This window comes from Lagopus muta, chromosome 30, assembly GCF_023343835.1.
Source record: "Lagopus muta isolate bLagMut1 chromosome 30, bLagMut1 primary, whole genome shotgun sequence".
Classification (NCBI taxonomy): domain Eukaryota; kingdom Metazoa; phylum Chordata; class Aves; order Galliformes; family Phasianidae; genus Lagopus; species Lagopus muta.
In genome coordinates, this window is record NC_064462.1 from 345,384 (window position 1) to 364,579 (window position 19,196).

At 59.9% G+C, this 19,196-nt stretch overlaps 1 protein-coding gene and 1 long non-coding RNA gene across 3 annotated transcripts in view; both read left to right on the top strand.

The window, feature by feature from the left end:
- LOC125686021 (nucleoporin NUP42-like) overlaps positions 1-19,196 on the top strand; it is an 86,539-nt gene that overhangs the window by 12,552 nt on the left and 54,791 nt on the right. The window lies entirely within an intron of this gene.
- On the top strand, positions 757-8,845 carry LOC125686036 (uncharacterized). The gene is made up of 3 exons (XR_007373602.1): positions 757-857; positions 5,368-5,477; positions 8,831-8,845. It is a non-coding gene; the product is annotated as an uncharacterized LOC125686036 (long non-coding RNA).

Below are 19,196 nucleotides of genomic sequence, written 5' to 3' on the forward strand. Positions count from 1 at the left end.
CTTTGCCACAGAGCCCCATAAAACCCCATAGAGCCCCTCTTCATGGCCGAGCAGCTGGGAGCAATTGCTCCAGGTGCCCTGACTCAGGCTCACCCTCCTTTGTGCTCCAATCCTGCCAGAGCTGATGTGGGGGAGAGGGGCTCCCACCTTCGGCCTCTGCATGTTCTTTTTCGCACGGCCTGCCTAAGTGTGACTGCCGTCATCTCTTGTCTTTGAGGGAGCAGATGAGGATGAAGGTGAAACTCTCCTGGGGTTGGTTGTTTACGATGTGGACGGAGAGATCGCCCACACCTTCCACGCGCAGGTACGGCCAGTGCGTGCGGTAGGCTGCTGGGAGGGAAACCGTCCTCCTGCGGGTGTGGAGGGACGACTGCTGGCGGGAGGGAGGAGTGCAGCTGCCTTCCCCCATCAGCAGCGCCGCTCTGGCGTCCCACGGCAGCCCAGGGAGCGGAGCAGAGCAAGCCGGGGTTCTGCGGCTGGCAAAGGGAGCCGTGCGGATGTGCCGCGGCGCTTCCCGCTTTGTATCAGCAGGAGGAGCCCCGCAAAGCCTTCGGCCGTGCCAGATTGGAGGCGCGGAGCAACTGGGGAAACGCAGAACGCACCTGCGTGTGCCGAGTGGAAATTTACGGCAATTCGCAAAAGACAGCAGAGATTTTTAGTAGCAATAATGAGAATAAAAGGTCGGTTACTTTCTGCCCGCGCTGAGGGCGGTTACTGGAGCGGCGCGTTGGGGCCGTGTGACGTCATCACCCTGCGCCGCGAGGCCGAGCCGGCCGTGAGGAGGTAGTGCGGGGCCGCGCGATGCTCCAACGCCGCAGGGCAGCTCCGGGCTCCGAGCGCCGCTTCAGCTTCTACAAGTGGGTGTTCGCGGGGGCACCGGGGCGGGGGCCGCTCTGCGTTGGCCCCGTGGGGCCTCTGTGGTGTTCGGGGCCTCTGCTCGGTGTGGGGAGGTGCGCTGTGTCCCCGTCCCCCCCCAATCCAGGCTACATCGCTGCCTCGTTCCCCTCCACGGTTCGGCCATAAACTCCCCCAGTCCCTCTTTCTGACCCCCAGGGTCACACTGTCCCCCCAATCCCCCCCAACACTGACCTTTAGAGCCCCCCCAACTCCAGTTCCCCCATTCCTTTTCAACCCCCCCCCCCCCCCGCCTCCCACCCAGTTCTCCATTTTTACTCCCGGGTCCCTTCCCCACCCTCACCTCATCCCTCCCCTCCTTATTCCCCCATTCTGATCCTCTGTCCCCCCTCCCAATACTCCCCTCAGTTCCTCTTGCCTCAGATCAGATGTCCACAACATAGACACCTCCCTGTGAGGTACCTCACTACTGCTAATTTGTGAGCCACTAATGCTCACATGTGGAGATTAAGGATAGGAAGGAGCTGTGCAGATGCAAATATCTGTTGAAATGTAGGCTGTTACTCCCAGAGCATGGCAGGACATTCCCTTGTCCAACAACACCTGCACTGTCAGTAGATATCCACATCTGGGACAACCGAAGCTGTCCCTGCTGTGCATAATGGGGGCAGCCTATAAAGGGATTTAGCCGAACAAGTGGAGTCGTGTGCCACTGGAGCATGACTAAGCTTATTTCTTTCTCTTCTCCTTTATCACCTGTATTTTCTAGATCTTCCTTGACTGCAGTGGCTGTTGTGTCATGGACATTCCTGCGTGTCCTCAGCAGTTATCAGCAAGCTTGTCCCAGCTTTTGTGTCTTCTTGCAGGACTTTATTGGATACAGCTAGTGATAGATGGAGATAAAACGAGGGATTCTTTTGCAAACTGTATCCTTAAGTGACCAGATGTGAAAGAGCCTATGACTCACATGCAGTACACCATGAAAAAGATTCTCTCATTTTGGTCACTTGAGCTATTATAGGATAACATCATTAACTGTTGCGTGGTCTTGATCAGGCTGCTTCCCAACTGCTTGATCAAGGAGAGCAGGCAGAAGCCTTTTGTCAGCAATCTGAGGTGTCTGCAGATCAATGAGCAGCTGCCTATTTCACACACACACACAGAATCACAAGGTTGGAAATGACCTGCAAGATCATCTAGTCCAACCACCCTCCCATTCCTATTAGTACCACAAGCACCAAACCATCTCTCGTTGCTCCTCATCCAGGCGCTTCTTGAACACTACCAGGGACGGCGACTCCACCACCTCCCTGGGCAGCCATTCCAGTGCCTGACCACCCTTTGAGAGAAAAAGTTTCTCCTAATATCCAACCTAAACCTCCTCTGGTATAACTTCTGGCCGTTTCCTCGGGTCCTACTATTTGCCTGGTAGAAGAGGCCAGACCTTTTTGTACCACAACCTCCCTTCAGGAAGTTGTAGAGTGCAGTGAGGTCTCCCCTGAGCCTCCTCTTCTCCAGACTGAACAATCCCAGCTCCCTCAGCCGCTCCTCATAAGACTTGTGCTCCAGACCCCTCACCAGTTTCGTTGCCCTTCTCTGGACACGTTCCAGGGCCTCAATGTCTTTCTTGTAGTGAGGGGCCCAAAACTGAACACAGTACTCGAGGTGCAGCCTCACCAGTGCTGAGTAGAGGGGGATGATCACCTCCCTGCTCCTGCTGGCCACACTATTTCTAATGCAGGCCAGGATGCCGTTGGCCCTCTTGGCCACCTGGGCACACTGTCGGCTCCTGTTCAGCCAAGCATCAACCAACACCCCCAGGTCCCTTTCCTCTTCACAATCATCCAACCACTCATCCCCAAGCCTGTAACGCTGCATGGGGTTGTTGTGGCCAAAGTGCAGAACCCGACACTTGGCCTTGTTAAACCTCACCCCATTCACCTCAGCCCAGCGATCCAGCTTATCTAGATCCCTCTGCAGGGCCTCCCTGCCCTCAGGCAGATCGACACCACCTCCCAACTTGGTGTCATCTGCAAACTTACTCAGGGTACACTCAATCCCTTCATCTAAGTCGTCAATGAAGATATTAAACAGGATGGGCCCCAGTACCGACCCTTGGGGGACACCACTTGTAACACGTCTCCAGCTAGACTTCACTCCATTGACCACCACCCGTTGAGCACGGCCCTCCAGCCAGTTCCTTATCCAACGGAGGGTAAAACTGTCCAAGCCACGGGCAGCCAGTCTCCGCAGAAGGATACTGTGAGAGACCATGTCAAAGGCTTTGCTGAAGTGCAGGTAGACTACATCAACTGCCTTTCCCTCATCTACCAGTCTGGTCACCCAGTCGTAGAAGGAGATGAGGTTGGTCAAACACGACCTGCCTTTCATGAACCCATGCTGGCTAGGCCTGATCCCGTGAATGCCGCGCACGAGCCGTGTGATCTCTCCCAGGAGGATTTGTTCCATGACCTTCCCTGGCACTGATGTCAGGCTGACAGGCCTGTAGTTCCCCGGATCCTCCTTACGGCCCTTCTTGTAGATGGGCGTCACATCAGCAAGCCTCCAATCCTCTGGAACCTCTCCAGTCAACCAGGAGCGCTGGTAGAGCCGAGAGCAGCTTAGCAGTCACCCCCGCCAACTCCCTCAGCACCCTAGGATGAAGCCCATCCGGTCCCATGGACTTGTGACTGTCCAGATGGAGGAGGAGCTCTCTAACTGTCTCCACCTCGATCTCCGGGGAGACATTCTGCGTGTCAGCCCAGATATCCAGATCAGGGCACAAAGTGCCCTGAAGATAGCTGGTCTGACTATTAAAGGCAGATGTAAAGAAGGCGTTGAGGACCTCAGCCTTCTCCTTGTCATCTGTGGTCACATTCCCCGCCGCATCAATTAAAGGATAGAGATTATCCTTGGTTTTTCTCTTGCCACTGATATATTTGTAAAAGGATTTCTTATTCTGCTCTACTGCAGTGGCCAATGTAAGTTCAAGATGGGCTTTCGCCTTCCGGACTTCCTCCCTGCATACCTTAGCAACTTCCTTGTAATCTCCCCTAGTAGCCTGTCCCTTCTTCCATAGGACATGGACTCTCTTTTTCTTCCTGAGTCTTGACAGTAATTCCCGGCTCATCCACACCGGTCTTCTCCCCCTACGGCTCGCCTTACAGTATTCAGGGACAGCCTGTTTTTGTGCCTTTAAGATTTCCACCTTGAGGAGCGTCCAGGCTTCCTGGACCCCTTTACCCTTAAGGAGCGACTCCCAAGGGACCCGTGCTACAAGCGTCCTGAGCAGGTCAAAGTCCGCCCTCTTGAGGTTCAAGATAGCAGTTTTGGTAGTCACCCTTCTGACATCTCCAAGAATAGAGAACTCTACAATTTCATGGTCGCTCTGCCCTAGACAGTCTCCAACCTTCACATCACCTACCAGACCTTCTTTGTTAGCAAAGAGCAGGTCAAGCAGGGCACCACCCCTGGTAGGCTCTCGTACCAGCTGTGTAAGGAAGCTATCTTCCACACACTCTAGAAACCTCTTGGACTGGAAGAGTGGACTATCTTGGACTATGGGAGCTGCAATTGCCCTGGCATTCTCTGGCCGAGCAGAACAACAGGCCACTGAGTTCAGCCAACTTCTTCACACAGCTGCTGGGGGGAAACACAGGCGATGCTCAGCTGGGTCTCACACTGGCCGACAGGGAGCTGGTCAGGGCTGTGACAGTCAGGGCAGCTTTGGCTGCTTTCACCTGACATGGACCTGATACTCACAGAGGAGTGTGAAGGCTCCAGCTGATAGAGTTTCCTTACAAGTAAAGGAGTAGACAGGGGTGGTGCGGGCCTACTGTTGTGTTAATAAGCACAGGAGCAGAGAGGGCTGATGTACCTCACGGCTTCTTTGCCTCTGTCTTCACCAGCAACGCTTCCCTGGCTTTCATGCCTGAAGGCAGGATTCCAGAGCACAACTGCCAAATGGTGGGAGAACTCCTCGACAGCAGCCCTGCCAAGAAGGTCTTGGGCTTCCCTGGGAGACAAAAAGCTTTACCTGTGTCAGCAGTGTGTGCTGGCAGCCCAGAAAGCCAACAGTATTCTGGACTGCAACAAAAGAGCGGTGGGCAGCAGGGCGAGGGAGGCGATCGTCCTCCTCTACTCTGCCTTCATGAGGCTCCATCTAAAGTACTGTGAATCCTCTTGTGGTGTCCTGGCCCATCTCGTGGCTTGGAAGATCATGGTGATCTTACTTCTGTCTCATCAGCTGATGGCAGGTCACAGGAACGCTGGCGGGTTGGGTAGTGGGTGGTTGCTGAGATGATGGATCTCTGCTGAATGAGGCATCTGGAGGTGGGGGCTCTGGGGCCGGGCCGCTCCGCTCCAGGGCCGGGCCAGGTTTTCATTTCTTTATGTACTGCTGTGTTGCTGCAGCTGCCCTTCTGTACTGTTACTGCTTTTTTTGTTCGTGAATATTAAAACGTGTTATCTCCGTGTTGGTTGTCATCCTGCTCTCTTTTCTCTGTTTTGCAGGTCAGCTCGTGTTGGAAGTTGGTGGTGTCACTGTATGAATGAAGGTCAGTTCAGGAGCAGCTGCTGATGGAAGGAATGAAGTCCACGGTAATGAGCTGAATCATCTCCTGGTAAGGTGTCAGAGCTGGCAGTAACCATGTCTGTCGTTGTGAAAAGCAGAGGGCTGGCTCATCCAAGTGCTTGCTGACTGATGTGTGAGAGCATCTGCCTTCTCCAACTGAACAATAAGAAAGCTGGATATGCTGAATCATTACAGCTTATGCAGAAGTTGTGAAAATGCTCTCAAATGTTTCCTTTAGTGATAAGCTGTGTCTTGGCACTGTGATGGTCCTGTCTATGATCTGGAGCACTGCATCTCTTGCAAGCCTTGTGTGCCCATTTCCATGAACCTTTCTTTCTTTCACTCTTCAGAAGAAGTGCTGGGTGCTTTTGGGGGAATCATGAAGGAGGCTGTCAGAAAGCCAGCTGTGATTTTCCTCACATGAAAGGATGCAATGGGAATGGACTGTCATTGCCACCAAGCAGAAGTGAGCTTCTTATGTCGTGAAAGATATAATCTAGATTATTGATTATGAGCAGTTGCAGTGCGATAGGGGACGTGAAGTAACTGTTTGTGTGGGAGTTCAGGGAAGAGCCATGAGAAGTGAAATGGCAGTTTGTGTTTTGGCTGTCAAAATGGTGGAGCTTTACTGGAGTGAAAGGTGTGAGCTTTCTGTAGGCAGGCCCCGGATTTATTTCTGTAAGCAGGCCCCCTCTCAGATTGGTTTTTGCTCGCTGCTTGCTGTGCCTGCCTGCCTGCTCCCTGTGCTTGCTGCATCTGATACCAGTGGTGGTGGCCAGGCTCCCCAGGGCTGTGGGCCTGGTCCTGAGCTGCTGCAGCTTAAAGACCATCTGCGTTTGGGTTGTCCTTCCTGGAGCATCAGGTTGGACTTGGTGATCCTTGTGGATCCCTTACAATTTGGGATGTTCTGTGATTCTATGATCTTGGTGGTTTGCCTGGAAAATACCAGGTGATTTTTTTCCCTCATTTTTTCCTGGCATTTGAACTTGTAGTTTCACTTCTAAATGTGAGAGTGGAGTTGGATAAGGGGAGGGTAAGTTGCTTCTTTATTTGCTGTTCTCCCAGGTGGGTCTGTGTATTTAGTGCCCAAGTTGTGGTAGCTCTGTAACTGGGAATGTTCCTAATGGTCATAAAAAGTCTTTGCTGCCAGCACAGAATTTGGCCACAGGACTGCCTGCTGGGTTAAGTTGTGTAGATTGATTATCTGCTCCTTGAGATGGTCTGTTCTGTTTATTTTTTCCAAGACGTCAGGTTTTGAGGTCACTGAGATGTACGGATTAATCAATCACTTGCAGCTTGTTTGAGCTTGAACCAGTTGAATCGTCCCACACAGCACTGTTAAATCAAACCTTATAATGGCTTTGGGATCGTAGCTCTGCGCTGTGCCCCTGGTGTGAATGTCTGTGCTGCAGGTGGCATCCGTCCTGTCGTTCCACTGTGCCCCTCATTGGCAGCAGGTATCACCCTCAGCTTTCTACCTCACACAGCAGAGATTTGGTCACTTTCCAGTTTCTCTGTGGCACCCCCTGTGCTGTTAGTTCTCTTTCTGTGTTGGTGTCCTGTCTAGTCTTCAGCTTGCCCCAGGATGCCAGGCCAGCTGAAAAGAATTTTCAACTTATATCCATCCTGATATTTTTATGTACTGTCCTTTGTCTTGATGAGGAACACCCTGCAGTCTTCTGAAGAAATCACCATTTCAGACGTGCGTATCACTTACCTGTATAGCCAATTACTGGTCTCAAGGCTCTTGTTCTCTAATGCGTTCAGTTCAGGATCAGTCCCTGTCCTTTGTCCTCCCTGCTTTGCTGTCCTGTATGGATTTACCTAAGGTTTTTCTTCAGCCTGCTTTCCTTTCAGTGCTGACAATCACGAGGAGCTCTTAGTTGTATGCTGCTGTGTTTGTTTTCCTCGGTTCGTTTTCCTTCCTGATGTACAGCAGGTGCTGGTGGTAGCAGAGCCCCTGTTCTCTGTGAGTGACTTGTGCTGAGCCAGTGTTTATTGAGCTCTGATCTGCAGGATTAATCATAGCTACTTGTGTGGAATGGTGGCTTGCACTGCTTTGAATTTAGTCCTGCTGGCCAGAGATGGACGAGGCAGGGATGTCCAGATACTGAGAAATGTGTTGGCGTTTGATACTCTCAGTGGACTTTATTTTTTAAGCGAGCATTGGGAACCAGTGCAATTTAGCAGAGGAGCCTCAGTGGTGTGGCTGTATCAGGTGTGCCTGATTTCACGATGGCGGTCGTGGCCGCGGCGATGGTGCCCGGCGCGGCGGCGGAGCCACGGGACTCCGTGCGGGGAAAGCGGCGCTCCGCAGCCCCGCTTCCCCGCCGCCGCCCGCGCCGTGCCTCGGGGACGCCGGGCGCTCAGGGGAAGGCGGCGCGGGGCTCCGTCTGTCCCCGGTCGGCACCGAGCCGTCCTCCGCAGTCGCCGTTCGGACGGGAGCCGGCTGGGAACGCGGTCGTTTTTGTTTGTCGCTCTGTGCGTTCGTCGATTCAACGTTTCCCGTTCGTTTCTCGGCGCTTCTGCCCGCGGTCGTTTCTGCAGCTCCAATAAGCCGCCCCGTCCCCGTGCCCTCCGCCGGGTAAGGACGGGGCGGCGCAAACGGCCGTGTCGTAGCACTGCGAGCGCCGGCCCCGTTCCTCCCCCGCATCCCCTCCCCTCCTCGGCACCGCGTGGGAAATGGCTGGGGTGGGATTCCGGGAGAGCTGGGGCGGCTCCGCCTGCAGAAGAGGAGGCTCGGGGCGATCCCGGGCGCGGCCACCGGTCCGCGCAGGGAGGCGCGGAGAGGACGGAGCCGGGCTGTGCCCGGCGGTGCCCAGCAGCTCCCGTGCTGCAGGGAGCTTCCCCAGGGTTGGGATCCAAAATTGCCCCTGAAGCTCAGCACCCAGCCGTGGTGTGCGCACCTCCTACGTGCCTCCCACCTCGCTGTGCCAGCAACAGAGCAGCCTGCCCCCAGCAGCCGCCCGCAGAAATGACTTTCCCTTTCTCCTGTGAGCCTCCCTGCAGGCTCCAGTGCTCCCACGCCCTTCTCCAGGGCCACCCCTGTTCCCAGAGAGCCTTGCCCAGGGCAGTGTGTTGGTGCTGGCCTGGCTGGCTGCTCCTGCTTTTCTCCCTGTGCTCCTTGCAGGGCCACGAGTTGGCAGGGCTGCTCTGCAGAGGCGGGGGCTGCGCTGCCCTGGACCCCAGGATGACCTTCCCTGGCTGTGCTGCTCCAGGGAGAAGCAGACTCAGCCGGCTGGGGATCTCTGCTGCTGAGTCCCTCTCTCCATCTGCCCTGATAAATCAGCAGCCAAGGACGGTGCTGGGCAGGACCCAGGGGTGCCTCTAAAGGCTCGACAGGCAACTGAGCAATGCAAGGAGTCACAGAATGACAGAATGATAGAATGCTTTACCTTACAGGTCATCTGGTCCAACCTCCCTGCAGTGAACTGGGACCCTACACTGGGTCAGGCGCTCAGAGCCTGCTCCAGCCTCTCCCTGAATGCCTCCAAGGATTGAGCTTCCACCACCTCCCTGGGCAACATGTGCCACTGCCTCACCGCTCTTGTCATGAAAGACTTTTTCCTTTAATGCAATCTAAATCTCCCCTCTCTTACTCGGACACTATTTCCCCTTTCGTTACAACAGTTCCACCAGGGAGGCCAGCTCTGGCACAGCGGGGCACCCTGCCACGGCTTTGGGCAGAGTGGTGGAGATGCAGCCCAGGGCGAGGAGGGCGAGGCTGAGGAGGAAGAAGCGCATGGGGTGTGCAGGCGGTGGTTGAGGGCTGCGGCTGTGCTGATGAGGCCATTGCCCAGGCCATTTTGTCCAGATCTCAAGGCAAGGCCTCTTTATCCTCAAGGAGGTCTAAACTCCTCCCAGCTTAGCATCATCCACAAACTGATTGATACAACCAACAGATCTTTAGTGGAACCAACAGTAAAAACAAGATAGAGAAATGGCCTTAAAATGGACCCCAGCAGAATTCAACAGGTTCATCAGACACACAGGGCAACTGTCAGGACAAAGTCACCGAATCCTCCAGTGCAGCCATGTTTTAGTTGTCAAGGGACATTCTAAGGCATGCATAGCCAAGGATTTATGATGCCATGAGCCACCTCCCTGACAAAAGCTCGAGATCTGGGAAACCTGGCAACAGAACACCAGCTGTGATGCAAGGCAGCCAGCCAACAAAGGCACGCACTCAGGGGCCAGAACTCCAGCCAGCCAGCCAGCCAGCCAGACAAGGAAGGCAGGCAGGGGCCAGGACTCCATCCAGCCAGCCAAGACAGGCAAGCAAGAACCAGGACTCCAGCCAGCCAGGTAACACAGGCAGGCAGGGGCCATAACTACAGCCAGCCAGCCAAGGCAGGCAGGCAGGGGCCACAACTAGAGCCAGCCAGCCAAGGCAGGCAGGCAGGGTCCACAGTTCCAGCCAGCCAGCCAAAGCAGGCAGGCAGGAGGCATGACTCCAGCCAGCCAGCCAAGGCAGGTAGGTAAGAAACATGTCTACAGCCATCCAGCCAAGGCAGGCAGGCAGGCAGGAGCCAGGACTCCAGTCAGCCAGCTAAGGCAGGCAGGCAGGAGCCAGGACTCCAGTCAGCCAGCCAAGGCAGGCAAACAGGGGCCACGACACCAGCGAGCCAGCCAGACAAGGCAGGCAAGCAAGGACCACGACTACAGGCTGCCAGACAAGGCAGGCAGGCAGTGGCCAGGACTCCGGCAAGCCAGACATGGCAGGCAAGGAGGGCCATGGTTCCAGCAAGCCGGCCAAGGCAGGCAGGCAGGAGCCACAACTCCAGTCAGCCAGCCAAGGCAGGCAGGCAGGAGCCAGGACTCCAGTCAGCCAGCCAAGGCAGGCAGGCAGCAACCAGGACTCCAGTCAGCCAGCCAAGGCAGGCAGGCAGGCAAGGGCCCGGACTCCAGTCAGCCAGCCAAGGCAGGCAAGCAGGAGCCAGGACTCCAGTCAGCCAGCCAAGGCAGGCAGGCAGGGGCCAGGACTCCAGTCAGTCAGCCAGCCAAGGCAGGCAGGCAGGGGCCAGGACTCCAGCCAGCCTGCCAATGCAGGCAGGCAGGAGCCAGGACTCCAGTCAGCAAGCCAATGCAGGCAGGCAGGAGCCAGGACTCCAGCCAGCTAGCCAAGGCAGGCAGGCAGGAGCCAGGACTCCAGCCAGCCAGCCAAGGCAGGCAGGCAGGAGTCAGGACTCCAGTCAGCCAGCCAAGGCAGGCAAGCAAGGACCACGAATACAGGCTGCCAGACACGGCAGGCAGGCAGTGGCCAGGACTCCAGGCAGCCAGACATGGCAGGCAAGGAGGGCCATGGTTCCAGCAAGCCAGCCAAGGCAGGCAAGCAGGGGCCACAACCACAGCCAGCCAGCCAAAAGAGGCAGGCAGGGTCCACAGTTCGAGCTAGCCAGCCAAGGCAGGCAGGCAGGAGCCAGGATTCCAGCAAGCTAGCCAATGCAGGCAGGCAGATGCCAGGACTCCAGCCAGGTATGCAAGGCAGGCAGGCAGGAGCCAGGACTCCAGCCAGCCAGCCAAGGCAGGCAGGCAGGAGCCAGGACTCTAGGCAGCTAGCCAAGGCAGGCAGGCAGTAGCCCGGACTCCAGTCAGCCAGCCAATGCAGGTAGGAAGGAGCCAGGACTCCAGTCAGCCAGCCAAGGCAGGCAGGCAGGCAGGGGCCCGGACTCCAGTCAGCCAGCCAAGGCAGGCAGGCAAGGACCGTGCCTCCAGTCAGCCAGCCAAGGCAGGCAGGCAGGAGCGAAGACTCCAGCCAGCTAGCCAATGCAGGCAGGCAGGAGCCAGGACTCCAGCCAGCTAGCCAAGGCAAGCAGGCAGGAGCCAGGACTCCAGGCAGCCAGCCAAGGCAGGCAGGCAGGAGCCAGGAGTCTAGGCAGCCAGCCAAGGCAGGCAGGCAGGAGCCAGGACTCCAGTCAGCAAGCCAATGCAGGCAGGCAGGAGCCAGGACTCCAGCCAGCTAGCCAAGGCAGGCAGGCAGGAGCCAGGACTACAGGCTGCCAGATAAGGCAGGCAGGCAGTGGCCAGGACTCCAGCCAGCCAGACACGGCAGGAAAGGAGGGCCACCGTTCCAGCAAGCCATCCAAGGCAGGCAGGCAGGGGCCCTGATTCCAGCCACCCAGCCAAGGCAGGCAGGCAGGGGCCAGGACTACAGTCAGCCAGCGAAGGCAGGCAGGCAGGAGCCAGGACTCCAGTCAGCAAGCCAATGCAGGTAGGCAGATGCCAGGACTCCAGCCAGGTATGCAAGGCAGGCAAGCAGGAGCCAAGACTCCAGTCAGCCAGCCAAGGCAGGCAGGCAGGTGCCAGGACTCCAGCCAGCCAGCCAAGGCAAGCAAGGAAGGACCACGAATACAGGCTGCCAGACAAGGCAGGCAGGCAGTGGCCAGGACTCCAGCCAGCCAGACATGGCAGGCAAGGAGGGCCACGGTTCCAGCAAGCCAGCCAAAAGAGGCAGGCAGGGTCCACAGTTCCAGCTAGCCAGGCAAGGCAGGCAGGCAGGAGCCAGCACTCCAGCCATCCAGTCAATGCAGGCAGGCCGGAGCCAGGACTCCAGCCATCCAGTCAAGGCAGGCAGGCAGGCAGGAGCCAGGACTCCAGCCAGGGATCCAAGGCAGGCAGGCAGGAGCCAGGACTCCAGTCAGCCAGCCAAGGCAGGCAGGCACGGGCCCGGACTCCAGCCAGCCTGCCAAGGCAGGCAGGCAAGGACCATGACTCCAGCCAGCTAGCCAAGGCAGGCAGGCAGGAGCCAGGACTCCAGCCAGCCAGACAAGGCACGCAGGCAGGAGCCAGGACTCCAGCCATCCAGTCTAGGCTGGCAGGTAAACAGGAGCCAGGACTCCAGCCATCCAACCAAGGCAGGCAGGTACGCAAGAGCCAGGACTCCAACCATCCAGCCAAGGCAGGCAGGCAGGGGCCAGGACTCCAGTCAGCCAGCCAAGGCAGGCAGGCAGGGGCCCGGACTCCAGCCAGCCTGCCAAGGCAGGCAGGCAAGGACTATGACTCCACTCAGGCAGCCAAGGCAGGCAGGCAGGAGCCAGGACTCCAGCCATCCAGCCAATGCAGGCAGGCAGGAGCCAGGACTCCAGCCAGCCAGACAGGGCAGGCAAGGAGGGCCACTGTTCCAGCAAGCCATCCAAGGCAGGCAGGCAGGGGCCCGGACTCCAGCCACCCAGCCAAGGCAGGCAGCCAGGGGCCAGGACTACAGTCAGCCAGCCAAGGCAGGCAGGCAGGAGCCAGGACTCCAGTCAGCAAGCCAACGCAGGCAGGCAGGAGCCAGGACTCCAGCCAGCCAGCCAAGGCAGGCAGGCAGGGGCCCGGACTCCAGCCAGCCAGCCAAGGCAGGCAGGCAAGGACCATGACTCCACTCAGCCAGCCAAGGCAGGCAGGCAGGAGCCAGGACTCCAGCTAGCTAGCCAAGGCAGGCAGGCAGGCAGGGGCCCGGACTCCAGCCAGCCAGCCAAGGCAGGCAGGCAAGGACTATGACTCCACTCAGCCAGCCAAGGCAGGCAGGCAGGAGCCAGGACTCCAGCCATCCAGTCAAGGCAGGCAAGGAGGCAGGAGCCAGGACTCCAGCCAGGTATCCAAGGCAGCCAGGCAGGAGCCAGGACTCCAGCCATCCAGCCAATGCAGGCAGGCAGGAGCCAGGACTCCAGCCAGCCAGCCAATGCAGGCAGGCAGGGGCCCGGACTCCAGCCAGCCTGCCAAGGCAGGCAGGCAGGAGCCAGGACTCCAGTCAGCGAGCCAAGGCAGGCAGGCAGGATCCAGGACTCCAGACAGCCAGCCAAGGCAGGATGGCAGGGGCTAGGACTCCAGCCATCCAGTCAAGGCAGGCAGGTAGGCAGGAGCCAGGACTCTAGCAACCCAGCCAAGGCAGGCAGGAAGAAGCCAGGACTCCAGCCAGCCATCCATGGCAGGCAGGTAGGAGCCAGGACTCCAGTCATCCAGCCAAGGCAGGCAGGCAGGAGCCAGGACTCCAGTCATCAAGCCAATGCAGGCAGGCAGGAGCCAGGACTCCAGCCAGTTAGCCAAGGCAGGCAGGCAGGAGCCAGGACTCCAGCCATCCAGCCAAGGCAGGCAGGTACGCAAGAGCCAGGACTCCAACCATCCAGCCAAGGCAGGCAGGCAGGGGCCAGGACTCCACTCAGCCAGCCAAGGCAGGCAGGCAGGAGCCAGGACTCCAGCAAGCTAGCCAAGGCAGGCAGGCAGGAGCCAGGACTCCAGCCATCCAGCCAATGCAGGCAGGCAGGAGCCAGGACTCCAGCCAGCCAGACACGGCAGGCAAGGAGGGCCACTGTTCCAGCAAGCCATCCAAGGCAGGCAGGCAGGGGCCCGGACTCCAGCCACCCAGCCAAGGCAGGCAGCCAGGGGCCAGGACTACAGTCAGCCAGCCAAGGCAGGCAGGCAGGAGCCAGGACTCCAGCCAGCCAGCCAAGGCAGGCAGGCAGGAGCCAGGACTCTAGGCAGCTAGCCAAGGCAGGCAGGCAGTAGCCCGGACTCCAGTCAGCCAGCCAATGCAGGTAGGAAGGAGCCAGGACTCCAGTCAGCCAGCCAAGGCAGGCAGGCAGGCAGGGGCCCGGACTCCAGTCAGCCAGCCAAGGCAGGCAGGCAAGGACCATGCCTCCAGTCAGCCAGCCAAGGCAGGCAGGCAGGAGCGAGGACTCCAGCCAGCTAGCCAATGCAGGCAGGCAGGAGCCAGGACTCCAGCCAGCTAGCCAAGGCAGGCAGGCAGGAGCCAGGAGTCTAGGCAGCCAGCCAAGGCAGGCAGGCAGGAGCCAGGACTCCAGTCAGCAAGCCAATGCAGGCAGGCAGGAGCCAGGACTCCAGCCAGCTAGCCAAGGCAGGCAGGCAGGAGCCAGGACTACAGGCTGCCAGATAAGGCAGGCAGGCAGTGGCCAGGACTCCAGCCAGCCAGACACGGCAGGAAAGGAGGGCCACCGTTCCAGCAAGCCATCCAAGGCAGGCAGGCAGGGGCCCTGATTCCAGCCACCCAGCCAAGGCAGGCAGGCAGGGGCCAGGACTACAGTCAGCCAGCGAAGGCAGGCAGGCAGGAGCCAGGACTCCAGTCAGCAAGCCAATGCAGGTAGGCAGATGCCAGGACTCCAGCCAGGTATGCAAGGCAGGCAAGCAGGAGCCAAGACTCCAGTCAGCCAGCCAAGGCAGGCAGGCAGGTGCCAGGACTCCAGCCAGCCAGCCAAGGCAGGCAGGCAGGGGCCCGGACTCCAGCCAGCCAGCCAAGGCAGGCAGGCAAGGACCATGACTCCACTCAGCCAGCCAAGGCAGGTAGGCAGGAGCCAGGACTCCATCTAGCTAGCCAAGGCAGGCAGGCAGGAGCCAGGACTCCCGCCAGCCAGCCAAGGCAGGCAGGCAGGGGCCCGGACTCCAGCCAGCCAGCCAAGGCTGGCAGGCAAGGACCATGACTCCACTCAGCCAGCCAAGGCAGGCAGGCAGGAGCCAGGACTCCAGCCATCCAGTCAAGGCAGGCAAGGAGGCAGGAGCCAGGACTCCAGCCAGGTATCCAAGGCAGGCAGGCAGGAGCCAGGACTCCAGTCAGCCAGCCAAGGCAGGCAGGCAGGGGCCCGGACACCAGCCATCCAGCCAATGCAGGCAGGCAAGAGCCAGGACTCCAGCCAGCCAGCCAAGGCAGGTAAGGATGGACGACGAATACAGGCTGCCAGACAAGGCAGGCAGGCAGTGGTCAGGACTCCAGTCATCCAGTCAACGCAGGCAGGTAGGCAGTAGCCATGACTCTAGCCATCCAGCCAAGGCAGGCAGGCAAGAGCCAGGACTGCAGCCAGCTAGCTAAGGCAGGCAGGCAGGAGCCAGAACTCCAGTCAGCGAGCCAAGGCAGGCAGGCAGGATCCGGGACTCCAGACAGCCAGCCAAGGCAGGATGGCAGGGGCTAGGACTCCAGCCATCCAGTCAAGGCAGGCAGGTAGGCAGGAGCCAGGACTCTAGCCACCCAGCCAAGGCAAGCAGGCAAGAGCCAGGACTCCAGCCAGCCAGCCAAGGCAGGCAGGTAGGAGCCAGGACTCCAGTCATCCAGCCAAGGCAGGCAGGCAGGAGCCAGGACTCCAGCCATCAAGCGAATGCAGGCAGGCAGGAGCCAGGACTCCAGCCAGGTAGCCAAGGCAGGCAGGCAGGAGACAGGACTCCAGTGAGCAAGCCAATGAAGGCAGGCAGGAGCCAGGACTCCAGCCAGGTAGCCAAGGCAGGCAGGCAGGAGCCAGGAGTCCAGCCAGCCAGCCAAGGCAGGCAGGCAAAAGCCAGGACTCCAGTCAGCAAGCCAATGCAGGCAGGCAGGAGCCAGGACTCCAGCCAGCTAGCCAAGGCAGTCAGGCAGGAGCCAGGACTCCAGTCAGCCAGCCAAGGCAGGCAGGCAGGGGCCCGGACTCCAGCCACCCTGCCAAGGCAGGCAGGCAAGGACCATGACTCCAACCAGTTAGCCAAGGCAGGCAGGCAGGAGCCAGGACTCCAGTCAGCCAGCCAAGGCAGGCAGGCAGGAGCCAGGACTCCAGCCATCCAGTCTAGGCTGGCAGGTAGACAGGAGCCAGGACTCCAGCCATCCAGCCAAGGCGGGCAGGTACGCAGGAGCCAGGACTCCAACCATCCAGCCAATGCAGGCAGGCAGGGGCCAGGACTCCCGTCAGTTAGCCAGGGCAGGCAGGTAGGGGCCAGGACTCCCGCCAGCCTGCCAAGGCAGGCAGGCAAGGACCATGACTCCACTCAGCCAGCCAAGGCAGGCAGGCAGGAGCCACGACTCCAGCTAGCTAGCCAAGGCAGGCAGGCAGGAGCCAGGACTACAGCCATCCAGGCAATGCAGGCAGGCAGGAGCCAGGACTCCAGCCAGCCAGCCAAGGCAGGCAGGCAGGGGCCCGGACTCCAGCCAGCCTGCCAAGGCAGGCAGGCAGGAGCTAGGACTCCAGTCAGCAAGCCTGGGCAGGCAGGCAGGAGCTAGGAGTCCAGCCAGCCAGCCAAGGCAGGTAAGGATGGAGCACGAATACAGGCTGCCAGACAAGGCAGGCAGGCAGTGGTCAGGACTCCAGCCATCCAGTCAACGCAGGCAGGTAGGCAGTAGCCATGACTCTAGCCAACCAGCCAAGGCAGGCAGGCAAGAGCCAGGACTCCAGCCAGCTAGCAAAGGCAGGCAGGCAGATGCCAGGACTCCAGTCAGCGAGCCAAGGCAGGCAGGCAGGATCCAGGACTCCAGACAGCTAGCCAAGGCAGGCAGGCAGGGGCTAGGACTCCAGCCATCCAGTCAAGGCAGGCAGGTACGCAGGAGCCAGGACTCCAACCATCCAGCCAAGGCAGGCAGGCAGGGGCCAGGACTCCAGCCAGCCTGCCAAGGCAGGCAGGTAGGGGCCAGGACTCCCGCCAGCCTGCCAAGGCAGGCAGGCAAGGACCATGACTCCAGTCAGCCAGCCAAGGCAGGCAGGCAGGAGCCAGGAATCCAGCTAGCTAGCCAAGGCAGGCAGGCAGGAGCCAGGACTCCAGTCAGCAAGCCAGGGCAGGCAGGCAGGAGCCAGGACTCTAGCCACCCAGCCAAGGCAGTCAGGCAAGTGCCAGGACTCCAGCCAGGAAGCCAAGGCAGGCAGGCAAGGACCACGAATACAGGCTGCCAGACAAGGCAGGCAGGCAGTGGCCAGGACTCCAGTCAGCCAGACATGGCAGGCAAGGAGGGCCACGGTTCCAGCAAGCCAGCCAAGGCAGGCAGGCAGGGGCTAGGACTCCAGCCAGGTAGCCAAGGCAGGCAGGCAAGGACCATGACTCCACTCAGCCAGCCAAGGCAGGCAGGCAGGAGGCAGGACTCCAGCCAGGTAGCAAAGGCAGGCAGGCATGAGCCAGGACTCCAGCCATCCAGCCAAGGCAGCCAGTCAGGAGCCAGGACTCCAGCCAGCCAGCCAATGCAGGCAAGCAAGGACCACGACTACAGGCTGCCAGACAAGGCAGGCAGTCAGTGGCCAGGACTCCAGCCAGCCAGACAAGGTAGGCAAGGAGGGCGACGGTTCCAGCCAGACAGCCAATGCAGGCAGGCAAGGACCACGACTCCAGCCAGCCAGCCAAGGCAGGCAGGCAGGAGCCAGGACTCCAGTCAGCCAGCCACGGCAGGCAGGCAGGGGCCAGGACTCCAGCCAGCTTGCCAAGGCAGGCAGGCAAGGACCATGACTCCAGTCAGCCAGCCAAGGCAGGCAGGCAGGAGCCAGGACTCCAGTCAGCCAGCCAAGGCAGGCAGGCAGGAGCCAGGACTCCAGCCAGCCAGCTAAGGCAGGCAGGTACGCAGGAGCCAGGACTCCAGCCATCCAGTCTAGGCTGGCAGGTAGACAGGAGCCAGGACTCCAGCCATCCAGCCAAGGCAGGCAGGTACGCAGGAGCCAGGACTCCAACCATCCAGCCAAGGCAGGCAGGCAGGGGCCAGGACTCCAGTCAGCCAGACAAGGCAGGCAGGTAGGGGCCAGGAGTCCAGCCAGCCAGCCAAGGCAGGTAAGGATGGAACACGACTACAGGCTGCCAGCCAAGGCAGGCAGGCAGTGGTCAGGACTCCAGCCATCCAGTCAACGCAGGCAGGTAGGCAGTAGCCATGACTCTAGCCACCTAGCCAAGGCAGGCAGGCAAGAGCCAGGACTCCAGCCAGCTAGCTAAGGCAGGCAGGCAGATGCCAGGACTCCAGTCAGCGAGCCAAGGCAGGCAGGCAGGATCCAGGACTCCAGACAGCCAGCCAAGGCAGGCAGGCAGGGGCTAGGACTGCAGCCATGCAGTCAAGGCAGGCAGGTAGGCAGGAGCCAGGACTCTAGCCAGGAAGCCAAGGCAGGCAGGCAGGAGCCAGGACTCCAGTCAGCCAGCCAAGGCAGGCAGGGAGCAGCCAGGACTCCAGCCAGACAGCCAAGGCAGGCAGGCAGGAGCCAGGACTCCAGTCAGCCAGCCACGGCAGGCAGGCAGGGGCCAGGACTTCAGCCAGCCAGCCAAGGCAAGCAGGCACGAGCCAGGACTCCAGCCATCCAGTCTAGGCTGGCAGGTAGACAGGAGTCAGGACTCCAGCCATCCAGCCAAGGCAGGCAGGTACGCAGGAGCCAGGACTCCAACAATCCAGCCAAGGCAGGCAGGCAGGGGCCAGGACTCCAGTCAGCCAGCCAATGCAGGCAGGCAGGAGTCAGGACTCCAGCCAGCCTACCAAGGCAGGCAGGCAAGGACCATGACTCCAGCCAGCCAGCCAAGGTAGGCAGGCAGGGTCCAGGACTCAAGTCAGGCAGCCAAGGCAGGCAGGCAGGAGCCAGGACTCCAGCCAGGTAGCCAAGGCAGGCAGGCAGGAGCCAGGACTCCAGCTTGCCAGCCAAGGCAGGCAGGCAGGAGCCAGGACTCCAGTCAGCCAGCCACGGCAGGCAGGCAGGGGGAAGGACTCCAGCCAGCCTGCCAAGGCAGGCAGGCAAGGACGATGACTCCAGTCAGCCAGCCAAGGCAGGCAGGCAGGAGCCAGGACTCCAGCCAGCCAGCCAAGGCAGGGAGGCAGGGGCCCGGACTCCAGCCAGCCTGGCAAGGCAGGCAGGCAGGAGCCAGGACTCCAGTCAGCAAGCCAGGGCAGGCAGGCAGGAGCCAGGACTCCAGCCAGCCAGCCAAGGCAGGTAAGGATGGACCACGACTACAGGCTGCCACACAAGGCAGGCAGGCAGGAGCCAGGACTCCAGCCAGCCAGCCAAGGCAGGTAAGGATGGACCACGACTACAGGCTGCCAGACAAGGCAGGCAGGCAGTGGTCAGGACTCCAGCCATCCAGTCAA